The 17,644-nt window shown below is 44.0% G+C and overlaps 1 protein-coding gene across 5 annotated transcripts in view; it reads left to right on the top strand.

Moving 5' to 3' along the window:
- rhbdf1a (rhomboid 5 homolog 1a (Drosophila)) overlaps positions 1–17,644 on the top strand; it is a 41,471-nt gene that overhangs the window by 7,765 nt on the left and 16,062 nt on the right. For all 5 annotated transcript variants that reach the window (XM_086055557.1, XM_086055560.1, XM_086055559.1 and 2 more), the window contains one exon: positions 967–1,551. The gene's annotated coding sequence lies outside the window, so the exon portion shown is untranslated. The remainder of the gene's footprint in view (positions 1–966; positions 1,552–17,644) is intronic.

Below are 17,644 nucleotides of genomic sequence, written 5' to 3'. Positions count from 1 at the left end.
ACAGTATATTTATTTTCTTTGAGCCACCAAACAAGTTAGCATTGGGTCAGGGCGAAAGAAATACTTTGTACAAGATACAATCAGCTTTTATTGGCAAACGTCAATTACTCAGTTTACCTTTCAGTAGAATATGCCAGGCTGTTTTCTGTTGCAGATGCACAATGGGCCATATTCAGCCTTCTTTAAGAGCACATAACTTGTAAATGACTGCAGAAACACCAAAGAAAGATGATTGACAGCGAAGCCAGCAGGGACAAATTCATTCTGCATGTCAAATGAGAGGAAGCTCCTTGCATCATGCCTTCTCATCTAAGCCGTACCATATCGAATCGCTTCATAACCCTACCAAATTAAACCGAATCGAATCGTTCCACTTAAAAATCAAAGTGTCCTTGAATCGTATGGCACCCCATGTTTCGAGATATGCATGAAATCGTATTTTATTGGCGAGTATTGTTCCCAAAAGTATTACAGTGAATGTGTTTTACGCAACTCAGCATTCAAACAATTAAAAAAAAAAGTTGAAGCACAAAATACCGAATATGACTACTAGTCCTTTGGCATTTTTCTTCTTAGTAAAATAATTATTCTTATAAACACAATTGAGAATGTCTGTCTTTCAACACACAATCAATGTCTCTCAGCATTCACACAATAAATATATCAATATTTTAGTATGACTGCTCATCTCTCACAATTCTCACAATTAAGAGAATATTATTGTCAATTATTGTCACGCAATGACGAAGAGTGAATCATTGTGACTCAGCATTCACACAAATCAACCACATCACGACAATGAATGCTCATCTCTTAGCATTCACGAATATATATATATATTTTACAGCACACGTGTCCGTGTGAACGTTTGCATTTCAGCATTCGCACAAATGAATGAGAAATTAGACTCTTATCATGGATTTCACTACGCTTTAATTTATGTGTTTGTTTATGTATTTTTTACAGCGACGTTGCGGTTCGTCACATACAGTATCTCAGTGGGACCGAGGCCAGTTTCGGTGGCGTCCACTCCGGATGAGGACGTCGCTTAGTCACCGGCGCAGATCCCAGCAAGGGGGAGAGGGAGAGGGAGCGCCTCCCCGCTCTCGCGCCGATTGGCTGCCGCCGTTCGGCGGCCTCGCCTCCTTCCCACAGACGGTCTCCGAGCCCAGGGCGGGGCTCACACGCTCAAACCCGGCACAAGAAAAACTTGGGCCGGGTCGATGCATGGAGCAGTGTGGGAAGGCTGTGTCCGTCGGTGGGGAGCAGAGACGCGGGCGGCCGGGTTGCATCCTCCAGGGACGCCGGTGCGGTTGAGAAGCGTGGCCGCATTTGACGACGCGGCGCCGGCGAAGGATTTGTGGCGACGCCGGAGGAGGAAGGAAGGAGCCTGGTGGTGCTGACGGGGCGGGGGAGAAAAAGCAACCGAGAAGAAGCGTTTATTTCCTGCGTGTAACTTGTCAGGATGATGTGACAAGTCCCGAGGGAGAACGCGGAAATCGGATTTATTTCCCCGCCGCTGGAGATCACCCGACCCGCCGGCTTTGAAGGGTGAGTTGCGGCCGATTCCACCAGCATGGTGGTCACGCGTGTGGAAGGTCGAGGAAGAGGAGCGCGCCTCCTCTTCTTCCTCCTCATCCAGTCTGATGATCTATTCATTTTTTGAGTGTATGCTGCTGTGTGGACTTTTCACAGTGGAAGTGGTTTATTTCATTTTCACCCCATTGGAAGAGTGTGCGTTCTGTAGTCAGTCAGTCCACTTAATAGTCTTTATTCTAACTTTGTGAGAAAAAAAAAGGTTGTTTTTTTTAGCAGCTGAGGGGAATGTTGTGTAAAGGAATGAGGAATGCTGCTGAATAATCATCACGGGGTGAAGTCACGCCATCATCCTCGTCGTCTCCCTCCCACTCCATCACCTCCTCTTCATCTTCATCATCCCCTAAGGTTTCCCAACCCTTTATAGAGCCAAGGCACACATTTTACATGAAACAAAAACCTCAACAACTAAAGGCGGATACGCAGGTAATTGTGTAACTTCTGCCATGTAATGGAATGCAATTGAATTATCCTGCCTGTCATTATGTGTCGCTGACATAGAAAGGCCACCAGAGATTAAATAAGTGATCATTTTTAGACCATCGAAGCACACCTAGTGGGCCTAAAGCCAAGCAAAACAGCAGGCCGGCATGTGAAGGGAACGCGGCCATGTGCTTCCCATATTCCCGCTCGTTTGAACCTGAAAACTTTATTCCTGCCTGGTTTTTTGAATTATGCTTCAGGTGGGCCCTGATTACCCCCGTCCCCGCCACCCTCGCCTCCCCGCCGTGGTTTATTAGAAACTGCTGAGTTATTTTGGCAGACGTGCCACAGGAGCACATGGGCCTGAAACCTTATCGCATGGAGGAAGGGGAGGGTGCTCATAGTTGGGCATGATGTAACCCCACCGATAAAGCCGGGCCAGTCCTGGGCCACCGTGCTGATATGGGGGTGGTGGGGCGGGGAGTCTATGTGATGGCGGGGCGTCCAGGACTGGCCTTGTGTTGACTGTCTGGTATGTGGGCGTTTTTTTTTTTTTTTTTTCTCAGGGGGTCTGCCCTGCTAGTCGTGCCCACATGCGTACCGGCACACTGTCTGTCTGTCTGCCCGGCTGTCTCGCCAAGTTCACCCAACACTTGTTTACACCACGTAGTACAGTGCAGACCGCTTCGGTTCACTTTGGTGCGCTACGAAGATGTTGGCGTTTTCCTCGTCAAAAGCTCTGAAGGGTTCTGTGCCACACAAGAGCCCTGATGGAATCTGGCATCTCTCATTTTCGGCAGAAATTTGGACGGATTTCTCTTCACTTTCCTCTCTAAATGAATGCCTGGGCCAGTTTGGTTCACTTACGGTACTTTCCACAAGAATGTGCATTTCCATTGTCAATGGCTTTGAATAGGGATGTTCAATCCCACTTTTTTCCAGTCCAATAATAGTATGAGTAGTCTACTTTTGATTATATAAAATTTCATTTAACACAATGACAAAAAATTATGAACAAGGCCTTTCTTCCTGAGGCAGATGATGATTTGTCAGTCTGCCGTATTATAGTGCCAACTACTGCAGAAGAGGCTTTACTCTATGTCAGATTATTTTTTTTTTTGTCTTAAGTATTGGTGGCTGGTGTCAGCACCCTCCATGAGGACCCAATTTTATAATAAGGCCGTTATCGGCCCGATACTGATAAATGTTATCGATACTCGCCCGCCCCTAGTTTTGAAATGTACGGTGTCACTTTTGGCAGCTCTGTGAAAGTTGTTTGTGTAATGCGTAAAAGTCCTGCAATTTTTCAGGATTTTTGTGTGAAACAGACTATTTTTTTTTTTTTTTTTTTGCCAACCATTGTTTCTGTTTGGTCTGTTTCGCGTCACTTCTGCACAGTGTACAATTGTTTACATTCCGCCGTCAAAAACTCTGACGGGTACTTTACCACTTTTTGGCACTGGCATCTTTCCACATTTTGTCACAAGTTGCGTCCGCCGAATATTTCAGATGTTACACCAGATGATGGTACTGACATCATCTAATTATCTGATTGCGTGCCACTGTGTAAAAGCAGCAGTATCCTTAAAAAAAACAAGCAACATCCATCCATAATCCGTATGCACTGCGTCCACTTAGCCCTCCTGTCCTTTGGCGAGGGAGCGGTCGGCAGTCCACATTGTTCCTCACTACATCTGCCCGCGTCGGTGTGACAAAGATATGAGCGTACAAAACGATACCTCGGTGGAAACGTGGCTCTTCTGCACAGCACATTGCAAAGCGATTTTGTTTGCGTCCGTCCACCTCAAGGCATCGTGATAAGCGGCCTAATGGCTTCAAGATGACGACTCGCGGGGACAGTCTCGCTTTGGCGCTCCGGGTTATGATAGGACGCAGGCGTCATTATTGCAAATAGGATTCCAGGAAGAAGCTATTGAAGGTTCTGCTCCCAAACGGTGGTGTGATTGCCTGTTCTGGATCAGAACCGCTACATGTGTGCTACACATGCATCTAAAAATAAACTAAGACCGCTTTTTACCCCCAGACAAAAATCTTTTTCGATTTTAATTCATCCATAAATTTGCTGCTCTAACTATAGACAGGTGCCACTTTATGTAGTCGTAAGAAACTCCTACAGCCGCTGCAGTGAATATAAATTGTCACAAAGACATGGTGAGAAGCCAGTGAGAGGATTTTAGAACTGGTATTTGTGCATAACCGATAGGTGGCCTGGCTGGTCCACCAATATTTTAGTCCAGGGGTCACCGGGCGTTTTGAAACTGAATGCTACAATGATTCAAGAAAAGGAAACAGATGAACAAATATGCAACACTTGTTTTCTATTAGTGTCTGAAAGTACTTACAGTACACTCTCAATTGATCCCTCTTACCAGCATTCCTAGGAAATCACAGTGTCTTATCACTGTGAGTTACATTTGGAACAGGCCCGTGTGTACCATTTGGGTGACCCCTTCCATTGACCATACATGAAGCATCCACGGTTGCCGTGGCGACGAGAGATGCTAGTTTCGCATCAGTGTAACTTTCTACACTATGTGTTCTATACTATGCTTTAATGAGCATTCAAGTCAATGACCTTATGTCTTACACAAAGTATTTTTAAATAAAAAAAAAATACCCTATCATTTTAGTGATACACTAAGATCAGCACAGATGCTCGCACTGAGACAGATGTCCTGGCTGGTCCACCAATATCAAAAGAGTCTTTAATATTGGCAAGTATACAATCTAAATGCTTTGAAAACTGCTATTTCAATGTCAAACATTTCCAGACACTTGTTTTAATGAGCATTCAAGTCAATGAGATTGTATTTGTTATATTTTTAAATAATAATGGCCTAATTTTAGTGCTACTAATTACGCATTGTTACTTTAGAAACCACATTACCACTAACACAAGTGTCCTGGCTGGTCCACCAATTTTCTAGACCATTAACTAAAGCATCTGGGATCGTCTTGGCAAAAACAGAAATGCCAGTGTCCAATCAACATACTTTTGAAGCTGCTATTTGAATGTCAAGACTATTATGCTGACACTTTAATGAACATTTGCATTTCGCACGTTATATTATAGACTGCTTCGACCGCTGCACGTTTAATTAAAATTCCCAACAGGAACCGAAATTAAATTTGTGAGCTGCATTCGTGATAGTTTACATAAACAATCAAATTGCAGGTTATTGCCAGCTATTATTAGCTACTATATTATTTAGCTTGCCAGCTAAAAGGAATCACAGTTTGCCGGGAGCAGGATGTGACCCCCGGCCCCCCCAATTTTTTTTTTTTTTTTTTAATGTGAGGAAAATGACTTAAGATGTCTATAAAAGTAAAAAAATTGACATGCATAGTTCTTTTCACTGTCATATTTGTGACGTCACCATTCGTGAATGTGTGCTCGTGCGTGTGTGTGGAGAGGTCAGACATGTTAACCAACTTGTTCTGCCGCCTACTACTACTAGTCCCACATCTCAAAACAGACACTCAGAACGTTTGCTTTTTGCCCTGGCTCGATAGCAAGCGAGCTGATCATCTGCAACTGTTTTTTTTTCCAGACGCGTTTCCGCTCCAGGTCCAAGTGCCCGATTTCCTAATTGTGATTTATTTTTTCTTCTATTTGTTTATTTTGTCTCGTCGATTTCCATGTGCATTTCTAAAATGATATCGGCTAGGACTGTATTCACACTGATCTAAGATATGAAACAACCCGCTTGTAAATGACGCCATAAGCGCCAACAACAGGAAGTAAACAGTTTTACAAAACTACCGGTAATATAAATGTCAGACACTACAAAGCATTTAGTTGGCTCTCCCTGTATTGATTTAAATAAGGGTAACCTCTCCACAATTCTCCTCGGCAGTTATTTTGATTACGTAATGATGGACATGCATGTTTACATCATATATAATTGTCTATGCTTTGTCTGTAGTTAAGATTGGCTGGGTGGTGGGTGGTTTTTTTTTTGTGTGTGTTTATTTGATTTGTGGAGTGTGGGCATGGGTGTGTTTACGTCAGTGTTTCCAATCGTTTGAGCCAAGCCACATACTGTATTTTACAAAAGAAAAATTTCATGGCAAACCATCAAACAAAAATGCTCCTAAAATTTGACAGTACATCGTGATAAGTGACTGTTTCTTGCCAATCCCAGTTGAAGTTTAAAACTAAAAACAAAGTTTTAACTACACATTGCGTATTTCAACAAACCACAACTTTCAAAAGTCTGCTAGCTTAATGCTAACACACGAAGAGAAACTAGCATCAATGTACCTATAATTGGGCCTTCAGAGGGAGCAAAATGTCAAGAGGCATTTTTTTTTTACATTCAACTAAATTGTGTAAAATCAGAAAAAGAATGTTGGTGTTTTTTGTGACCCTAACTGACTTTCCGCCGGGGAAGATGATTTGAGATGAAATTGTTTTAAGTCGGCAAAGAGTCAATACGAATTCAGAGCGGATTTCCATTGACATTTGTAAAAGGCCTGACTGATACGAAAATGTCCAATTCCTTGTGTTTTTCTCCTCACACAGCCGTGACGTGATGCATGTACCAATTGTGCCACTTGAAAGCAAAGGAAAAAAAAATCAGAATTGTGCCACTTGAACCACGCGGTGTCGAATGCAGCCTCTGACAAAGTTAGGAACAAATAATAGGTGGAACAATGGCGCGTGACTAGTGTGTGCTCCTCCAAAAGGTATGTAAACAGATGCTCTTGCCTTGTCCTCGCCGCTTTTAATTACACGGGAAGTCTTTTCCTTTCCTTTTGAAGCTGGCGCACATTAGCATTCTATGGCTGCCGCTCGCTCTTCCTGGAAATACGCTTGGCTCGGCGCAAGCGTCCCTCCCGTGGGTTTGTGTGACTCACAGGCGGCGGCCATGACAGTCGATGTGATGTAATGCGGGCCGCACCGTGGCTATTTTCGGGTTGACCAGCTTCTTGGGCTGAACCTGCAGGCAGTTACTCGGGACCTGTGGCATGCCAATTTAGTTGTGCTCGTTTATTTGTCTTGCATTCTATGCATTTTAAAACAGTTTCTATGTCCTTTAAAGCGGAAGTCAACCCAAACATATTTTTTTTCAGGAAGGCCCACTAGTTGCAACAGGGCATTCTGATAAATATTGCGTTTGTGGAATGAGTGTTAATACACTCATTTTTAGCCATCTATGGGGGCGGCCATTTTGTCTTCTGTCGCCTGAAAATGACATCACTAGTGCTCACAACGACCAATCGCGGCTGACCTGTTTTCTGAATCTGAGCCGCGTTTTCTGAATCTGAGCAATCAAGTTACGTGCTTCTTATCAGAAGCTACTGCTGTTACCTAACATTAATCTGTGCATCCAACAAAAATCAATGCAGCTCTGCTTACCTTTTAGCATTGACATGATAGCGGGTACGTCGCATCCGTGAGGTGTGAAATGGTTTGGAATGGCTTATGGGTGCTACAAATGGTGGCAAAGCACTATCCATGTCTAAATGAAACTCCTCAACTCACTTAACTAAACATACTTTCTTGATACCATGAGTGCATAAAAACAGAAAATAGGTGAATTTGTCAGCAAATAACGAAGTATGAGTTAAAATCCCCCAAATCTGAATAAGCAAATTTGCAAATGCCCGAGCAGAAATAGGCAGTGCGTTCACTGTAGTGTCGTGGCTGCCACTTGAAAGTGCCCTTGGATCTTCATCTAGCCTAGCTGATCAAGTCATGGGTGGCAACACTCAATGTGGGGGAGGTTTTTGTGCAAATTAAGAGCGGAAGTGCAGAAGGGCTCGCTCATTGGTATTTTCAGAAATGGTCAGAAAAACAATTGACTCGGGTTGTTTAATTTCATATTTGATGCGTGGGCACTGGGCAGGTGTTCTAGAAACCCAACATTTTGTATACAAGACATTCAAAAGTCAATTTTCCATAATATATCCCATTTGAGCGTACAGCCGGCGTTTGCGGGGAGCAAGACATGTCATTAGGGTTGCTGGCTGCCGGGTGTTTTGGGTCCCGCGCACTGACTTGGTGTCTGGAGCCGTTTAACCTCGGGGCAGAGCTCAGTTTCGAGGCTGTGGGAATGCTTTGTATATTTTCCCAGAAGTGGCGGCGGCGGCGGCAACGATGACTCCTTGAACTTTGACTCCCGAGCGGCACTCTTTGAGGGCGTGTCGACTGGAGATTAGCCAACAAATGTCTTACCTGACACCTTGGGCCAGAAATATCCATGTAGGCCATGTTGCAAGCGCACATGCCGGACGTGGGTGAAATCGCTTTGGCGCGGGGCTCGCGTTACGAGGTTCACACAAGCCTCCGTTACACCAGCGTAACTTGAGGGTGAACTTGTAAACAAATCGGTGCGGTAAAGATGCTTCGCTATCACTTCTCAGGGAAGTTATGCAGGAGGAGGAGACGCGCTATACTACAAAAAGTATTGTGCTGTATAAATACTAGGGCCCGGACGATATCAGAATCGGCATAAAAAATTTTTAAAAAAAATCGCTTATTAGGCAGAATAATATTCCGATAATCGATTAATCAATCCATTATTCAAAATATAAATAACTTCAATATAGAGTTTTATGTGGACAGCTTCACCAGCATCGCATACCACGCACCACACTGGCTCCAACGGCCTTCCCAGAAACCAGGGTGTGTTTTGGCCTCTCGCCGCTCCGTCTTAAAACACAAGTGCGAGCCACGCGTTTATATTGCCCCTTTTTTTTTTTTTTTTTTTTTTTTTTTTTTGTAGCTGTCAGTTCATCCGTTGGAGCATGATGAATGTTTGTCAGTCAAAACGCGGCGAGGTGGCTTCCAGCCAGACGCTGCCGGCGGATTTTAACAAGCACCTGAGCCCGGAATCCAACTTTCCTTTCCCTCCTGCTCCATCTCGCGGTGCCAGTTTTTTTTTTTTTCTTCTTCTTTCAGTTCTCCTTTTCGCACGCTGACAGGCCGGGTGGAAAATGATGTCAAGTCTGTCTTTTGACGGTGCCCTCCTCAGTCACAAAGGCGTCGCTCTGAATATGTGGCGAACATAAACAAAAGTTGTAGTTGTCCTCCCACTTGGAGAGAGGAGAAAAGTCTTTTTGTTTGCCTCTTTCCTCTCGTCCTTGCTGACGTCATCTTTCCTGACTGCTTGGTGCCCCCGCCGTATGACAATAATTACTCGGCTGCTAACTGAGTCTCTCTTTGAGAGGACTTCGTCCTACTTGTATTTTGCAGTGTGACGGTCACAGAGGACGTGCTCGGGTCTTCACAGTCTTCCTGTGCCGTCCCCCTGGACTTTTCCAGAGTCTATCTCTCAGTCCAGCTGTCACCCCCCCCCCCCCTCCCCTCCATCCTTCCTTTGTGTTCGACCTCGCTGGACTTCATCTTGGTGGCACCACCAAGTCTATATGTCAGGGACTTCAGTCAATGTGTAAAAAAGAACAAAAAAGTTTTCATACAGGGGACTTCACAATTCAGTCTCTGCAGATTGCACTGGTGTTGTCAGTCAAAAGTGACGAAAAAGTAATTCAATGTAATGTATATATGCTTTAAAGGCAAAAAATTAGAATCCCTTTAAGAAAAATGGCATTTGGTTAATTGGAAAAAGATGCAAATAATCTATTCAGATATCCTATTGAAGGTGATCCACATGGAAATATGTATTCATTTCAAAACCAAGAATCATTTTAAAATAACTAATGGATTAATTTGAAAAAAAGTAATTAATTCTTGTAATTCTTGCAACATATATGATTTAATCAGGCATGCATGTGTATACTGTTATATTAGGGATGTTCAATATCACTTTTTCAGACCGATGCCGGTATGACCGTCATAAAACAAATTGAATTCAATGTGTAATTGTAAAAAGAAATATCGTATTGTAAAAAATAATAAGTAAAATAGAATGTGGCCCTACAAAATAGTGTGTAGCAAATTCGTTTTTGAGTTAATGCTGCCAAAATGATGTAAAACCAATGATTTCACACAGCAGCAGATGCGTTACATCATTCATAGAACTGGCCCCGCCTCCGTGATTGATTCTCGCGCCCGAAATGTTACGTCACATTCGCAAATATCCCCTAAATATAATGCCTTTCATTCCACTTATTTTGACACACGTCATCAGCACGGAAGCACGATTCCCTGCCCGTATACGTTGTCTCCATGCTGAACTCCCTTTTTTTAAAAAGCGCCTCCTCTTTGTTTGCTTGTGTGGCAGATGAAAGGGGTTCAAATAGTCGCGGCGTATGAATCATATGACACTGCGAGTCTGAGTCACATGACCTGGTTGTTGCAAAGAAGGAAGGGCAACCTGAAAATGAAACTGTGCAGCTGTTGCCTCTGATTAAAAATTTTTTTTTTTTTAAAAAGTAAGTTATCTTGATCAAGTTTGTATCCCCCAGCACCTAATCAGACTCATATGTGACTCTGGATGTGTTTTTTTCCCCCACTTAATTGATAAGGGATGTTGACCCAGCTAAACCGTCCCCACAAAATTGCAAGCATACACTTGTTCAAAACGTCCAGATGAGACCAATCCCTAATTGAGGACGACGTTGATTGACTGGTGAGAACGAAGCAAATTGATCTGAAGTTGTCATATTATACGTGACTTGTCCTGCGATGCTCCTCTGGCGAGCGCTCTTCAGCTGTGTGTGCGTCATTTCTCGCCGTCGTGGGGACCGGACGTGTTCAACGCATCCCGTCGTGCGTGTGTGTTTATATGTGCATTTCCCGCCTTGCCCCCCCCCAAACACACACACACACACACACACCTTTGCTTCCTTCCCTCCGGTACTCCCAGTAACCCGAGCTAAACGTGCTGGTGGTCTCCGGGAGGAAGTGGGATGACAGAGCCGATGACTCCCCTTTTTGTGGAGTATTTTTACTCCCGTTGAGCGATTTCAACACAAAGACGAACGGTAATGGCGCGTGTTGCTGCTGTGGATGTAATCATCTTGGCTTACGCTAAGAAATAAAACAATTACCCCTAGTGGGAATTTGCTTGCGGCACCATTATAATAATTGGAAGAATTAAAGCCTCCCCCCCTCCGCTCGTCGACTTCCAATCACAATGCACAAAATGAGCGTTGTCCAACATCGGGCGGCACAATGCGGGCTTTTGTGGCCTTGATTCAGGCTGATATCATGCTGGAAACTATTTGGATGGCTATCACATGCCGTTTCTCCTCGTACTCGCTTTAACGACAGAATGTCAAACCTCCTCCAGACAATCAACGGCTTGTTTCGGGGGCAATTTAAGGTGCGCGTGGGAGCTGCAGAAAGTACTCGTTTTGTTTGACTTATGTCTTTTAGCAGCGTGTGCAGCGTTGTTATCAGGAGACTTCCAGGATAGGTCAGTGCTGTACTTCATAGCCAGAATTGTGTTTTTTCTCTCGACGCTTAGATTGGTCATAGGGGACAAATTCACTCGGCAAACCTTGTCACTATGTCTCGTGTGATCCGTTTAATGTGTTTCTGGCAAGTCATTCTAGTCCCAAATGGAAATATAAGACAGGAATCAAAGCTTGCTTGCTCGTGGAACAGCTATCAACCTAGCCTTCGTGTTAGTAAATGATACACACGTTTATTATGTGTATTATGTACGAGCAATAGATGAGTGCCTCTGTCTGCAGATTTTGGTGAATTCATTTTGAATTTCTCGCAGCGAGCAGCACACCATACTTTTGTTGTTTTGCATTTTGCGATGCTAGCTTAGCTCCTTTTTTTGTCCTCTGATTTTGGCCCATTTTGAGTCAAAAGGAATACTGACACTCTACCCCGATTTTGTTTTTGTCTCAAAGCTAGCAGCATAGTGTGCACTGTTTCAGTTCACTTTCAGTTGAATAATTTAATCAGCCATATTCCACACGAGGCCATTTACTCCAAAAGCATAGTGTGCGTGTGATGCTGACAGGTTGTGTGAAGTCACTGTCGTGACTGTCGCAGGCTAACACTCCAAACTTCCTTTTATTTTCTTCTGCTTTCGCTGCCCTTTGTCGTCACCTTCCTCACTTGAGCATAGCGCTCACCTTTAGTCTGCCGAGTATGGCACATTTTGAGTTCCTCTTATCAAGCAGCATATACAGTAATATGCTGTTGAGAACTTGACAGTGTCTCTTCTTCACCTTTAGCGACTGATGGCAACATTGCACTTCTACTTTCATTCAAAATCAATGCTGGCAATTTGTGCAGGTTTGTTTGGATTCTAGCGGTGAGCAGCATACCACGTGTTGTTGTTACTGTTTTCGTCTTTTCAATCCCAGCATTGTCAGTCTTTCTTTTCACCTTGACTTTTCTATTCCATTGTCAATACAGCACGACGTCTATTCATCTTTTTTTGTCCTTTTTCTCCAATAATCTATTTGACGTATTCCGCCTGCCCGGACTTGTGAATTATAGTAACATTCGCCTCTACACTAGAGCGTACTTTATCGGCTGGTTTTAAACCTCTGCCATGGTTGTCTATTCACTTCTGGCCCGAGGTCAGTTCTTGGGGAGTGTCACAGTCCTGTTGAATTTCATGAATCGCCCTGAACAGTCCGCCCCAGGCGGCCCTCAGCCTTTTCTCCGCAGTGTGCTTTTCGTGCATAAACTCTCGCTGACCTGCTGGATACATGGTCCCACATGCGCGCACACACACACACACACACACACACACACTAATAGGCGGTGAGTGCAGGACAGGTGGAGATCCAGCCACTGTAAGATAAGCCTTCACTGCAAACAAAGCGCTTTCAGGTGCCTCAGCTGCAGCCGGCGGGTAAAATTAGCTGCTTATCAGCGGCTCGACTTCACAAAGCAGCCGTTTGAGCGCGCTGGTTTGATTTTTTAAAAGGGTGTTCCCTCAGCTAAAGTGTCTCACTCCCAACTTTCAAACATGTGGTCATCTGCTTCCTCGAGATTACAGAAACAAACAAGGCTCGCCAGCAGTTGAGACATGATACAGATTCACTGAGCGAATCCGCTGATGTGGCGATAAACACTACTTTCCAAGAGTATTCTCATTACATTTGTTAATTGTGCAGTGCCATAAACTACCTAGTGTTGTTCACCGTGTCAAAGTGACTGATGTGGGGGGAAGGTCATTAAAACAACAAAGCTTGTGGCAGCGGCCTTTATGCACACGATTGTAACCACTTATCAGCAAACAAAAGTGAGATTTTAAAACCGTCTGCCAGAAGCGGTGGGTAAATAATTAACCTGTAGGGTTTAAATATTTCAAAGCATTGAGTCAGCTTTGTGCAGAATAATGTGTCACTAAAGCTCACGTTCATATTCCTGTGCAGGATATTGACTGTGCCTCGTAACAAAAATACTGTCATAGAAAATTTCCTGCCCTTTCTCAGCTGCTATGTCGATATTGGGAGTAGCTTGTCACACGCAATCAGGTTTAAGAGCGAAATAAAGCGGCACAACGGGCCTGTTGCTTGTTTTTCCTGCGAGCCTTTTTTACGTCGCACCAAGCAGCACATTTGAAATTCACGTCTATAAATACACTGCATGCCGAAGGCCCGCTTTGAGGATGCCATTTATACTTTCGGGAGCTATTCATAACTCTGGCGCACCACGCTGTCATTTGGTAAACACTGTTATGAGCGTGAGGCAGTCTGGGAAGAGTAAGTACTCTGGTCTACCCTTAGTCGGGAGGGTTAAAGGGCATTCTGTCAAACCAAGCGCTAATCTGTGGAAAAACAGTTAAAACAAAGTCCGCCGTATACGGCAGACGTCTTGGCTGGGCCACGCCTGCCCTCCCGCAATGCCCGGCGTCTAGCCCCTCTACTCGCCGTGACACTTGATCTCAGGGTCAGCTGCGTGGGATATTTCTGCTGCGTGTGTGTTTTAATGTCGTAAAAGGCTGGATGGCCATGACAGCCTGTCACATATCACCGCGGCCCTTCCCGATGACAGAAGCTCCACTGGAACTCAGCAGCTCGTCTTGGCCTACGGCTGCGGGAGAAAAAATGACAGTCCAGCGTTGTACTTATTTCATGAAATCACATTTGTCATCTTAAAATACAAAAATTGTGATTCACCAGTTAGTTAGGAAGAAATAAGACTCATCCATCTATTGAGCTATCAAGCTAAGATTGAGCTATTTATCTAAATTGCTATCTAATGGCTAGATAGCGATCTGATAGCTAGCTATTTGACTGATGGATAGGTAGTTAGCTATCTGTTAACTAGATAGATAGTTACCTATCTGTTAGCTAGATAAATAGTCGCCTATCTGATAGCTAGATAGGTAGTTAGCTATCTGATACATAGATAGTTAGCTGATAGCTAGCTTTCTGATAGCTAGATAGATAGCTATCTGATAGTGAGCTAGATAGCTAGCTAAACTATAAACAGGAGGACAGCACAAGAAAGGAAGTCATGAGTCTGTGACAGTGGCTTTTTTTTATCTGTGTTAGTGTGCAACTTCCTGGTTCAATTACAGAAAAATACACAGAAAAAGCATGTAGCGCTGCCACTTTCCCATGAACTTTGCAAAGGGGTGTAACTTGTTTCAAGAATTTAACCATGCCAAGGGTGTTTATTTAATTAATCATTATTTCGGGGGGAGTGAGATGTTTGACAATTGTCCACCTCGTGAGTGAAGCATGCTTAAAAAAAAAGAAAGATGTTTTTTCCCCCTAAATGAAAAGGTCCTTTATATAGGATATTTTCAGTTCTAAGTGGGTGAGGGGGAAAACCAAAGTCTGAATTGTGTCATTTCCTTGTATTGTTCCCAATATCGAGCCCTGACTCCAACATGAAGAAAGACAAAACAATAGCTGCATTTGTAGTAGCTTACTACCTACAATGCAGTGGCCTTTCTATTCCTGCTTAAGGTCAGTCATATTATTATTTCCAAGTTGTAGCAAGATGTTAAGCTAAAATGGTGCACAAGAATAGCCAGCGTAGTGTACTGTATGACAGCACAAGCAGAGCGTCAGAGGCCTGAGGCCAGTGCCGTTGCAGCTCTCGCCAGTGAGCGATCTGGACTTCTCACTCCTCACATTAATGAGGTCGTACATCAGAGGAACCACTTCCTGCTTCCGACTGTCCACAGACGCCGCCTCTGCAAAACCTGCCCTATAGCTTGGTTGCTTCAATTTCACCCCCCACCAGCGCAACCACAGCTGAAATACACACAGTGCCCGGAAACCAGACAGCTCCTGTCCGTAAAGCTTATACTTCATGTGGTTTCTGCTCCAGTATTTTGCTTCTTTCTTTCTTTTTTTTTTTTTGGGCAGCTTACTTGAGAACTTGTGGAATGTGGGTAAGGCATGCACCATGACCATGGGCATTGGGAAAAGGATTTTCAGCAGACCTTCCCAAACATTCATGTTACTTCACTGAATTTTACACAAACAGTACAGTATTGTGTGGTGTAATTCACTCTCACAATATGCATAATTGTTTCTTTTAGGGATACAATGTATACAAAATGGCTGCTTTTCTATTCTTCACAGATATAGTACGTTTTATGTTTTTAGCTCTGGAATTGTGACATATGATTACCTCGAACTCTAGTAGTTTAATTAGCAATGTGTCATACTTTGGCAATGCGTTGAGAAGGATGTATAGTGGGATGTATTTGCCATGCTGTTCCCTCCTGTGGTCTCTGGTTTTCAGACTGTGATGTCTTTCGGTTTGACCAGACTGTGACAGTGAGATGTGTATGCACATTTTTCCATCTCTCACTCTGTGCCCCTTTTTACTTAACGAGCTGCATAGAAGTGACAATCTTGGTTTTAGCCGAGTTCTCACTAGTAAAGATGACCGACTGTGCGTTAAAAGTCTAAAAATATCGAAACCACTGCGATACGTCGAACATCCATCAATCCATTTTCTACAGCGCTTGTCATCAGGGTCGTGAGTGAGTGAAATTTATGTCCCAAATTTTCATTGTTTCTTGAATGCAGCGAAGCTGCTTTCCCATTTCTTTTCCTTGAGCGCTGACTTTTTTTTGGAAGTGAATTAAAGCATTCGAGTTGGTTTTTGCGCTTGGCCGAGCCCAAGGTTGTTTCAGGGGCTCCACCTGGGACACACAACAGTGCTTTTATGCGCCTGACTGGAGCACAATTTCTTTTGAAACGATGCTAAGGACTGTCTGCGCTCAATAACAACAATAGCTCACGTCCAGGCAATTTGTTCTGCCTGTCAGGCTCCGTCATCGGGGCCCGTCGGACTTGCGTGCACCTGGCGAGATGTCAGCTGTGTGTTTTGTCTGCGTTCTCCTCCTGCCTAATGGATGCTACGTTTGAAACAAGCCATGCAAGGCTGCCTCCAGTATCCTGATTGAGGAGGAAGTGGGTGTTTTTTGGGAGGGGGTGGGGGGTGGGGGTCCTTACGAAGACGGTTGAAAGCGTGTCCATGTGAAGTCAAAACAAACCGCAACTTGATGAAATCATGGCGCTGTCAAGAATGCGACGGGGAACGCAAACACGCCGCCTATCAGTCGGATAAAAGCGCACGTCGCCTTGAAAGTGAGATTACGACTCAAGCGGGGCAATTGAGTGAAATCATCGGAAAAGCAGCGCGGCGCTTTTAAGAGTTTTTCTCGTATGTGAATGTGGCCGTGAGCAGATAGCGCGCCCTCGCTGATGAAAGAGGCTAATCCTCCAGATTGAGTAGCTGCCAAACACGCGTTCATCTGCGACTCTCCTCCACCGCAAGGACATCGCTTCCACTGGAGGGAATGGCAGCCTTGAGGCCTACTAATTTCAATTCGTGCCGTAAACAGATGAGAAACCAGGCTAGTGATTTGCAGCCTACTGCCAGTTGAGCTGACACGTTGAGGAGAACAAGAGGGAGTCAGCAAATTAGATTGGCCATATAACACTTTTACCTTGGCAACAAGCAGTGTAGCAATACAGTGAAACCTTCATCATTGGGGACACCTTCCAGATTTCATTTATTATTAGGTTTGACTTTAAATGTGAATAAACGCGCAAAACAAAAGAAGCATGGTGGCCGAACGCGACTCAAGTACCATCGCAAAAAAAAAAAAAATTGCAGTTTGTGACTCTTTGCCACAAACGACATCTACAGGTGTGCTCCAACGGAAAAACTGCAACCGTGTATCGGCTTTTGAGCCTCCGCGTACAATACACTGAGACTCTCCGCGCTTTGCTTTCAAGCCACATGTTCATATGAAATTATACAAGTAAATACCGTTGAGTATTATTGCAATACTGTATTTACTGCAATGATACGTCTATGCTGAAAACGTAAGAGGTTTTTTTTTTTGTAAAATCTCAAGCAGTTTTTATTGAATGTGACATCTATTATGTGATGTTGCAGTGCCGTTCAGCACCAAGTCAAATTTTCAATTACAGCAAAATCAGTGGCCTCGTTGTCACCACCTCGAATGTGGAAATGTAGAACTCCTGATTGCTTAATTCACAAATGTCTCAATAGTTTTGTTGTCCATGAGGTGTGCGTTTTCTCCCTGCAATGCTGCAGATTTACGCAAAACATCCTGGCTGATGCAGTGGAGCCAAAGAGAAAGCAATAAACTTCAGTCCAGCTCTCTTTAAACAGGACTGTGGTCAGGCCGCCCCAAATTGCTCTTCTCATTGTTGTTGTTTAGGTTTTAATTGTCCTACATGAGGTGCACGTAAAGAACCGCAAATGGCAGTTATT

This window comes from Filicampus tigris, chromosome 16 (genome assembly GCF_054856515.1).
Source record: "Filicampus tigris isolate MCC_2025a chromosome 16, RoL_Ftig_1.0, whole genome shotgun sequence".
NCBI classification, from domain to species: Eukaryota; Metazoa; Chordata; class Actinopteri; order Syngnathiformes; family Syngnathidae; genus Filicampus; species Filicampus tigris.
This window is presented reverse-complemented; position numbering and strand designations above follow the sequence as displayed.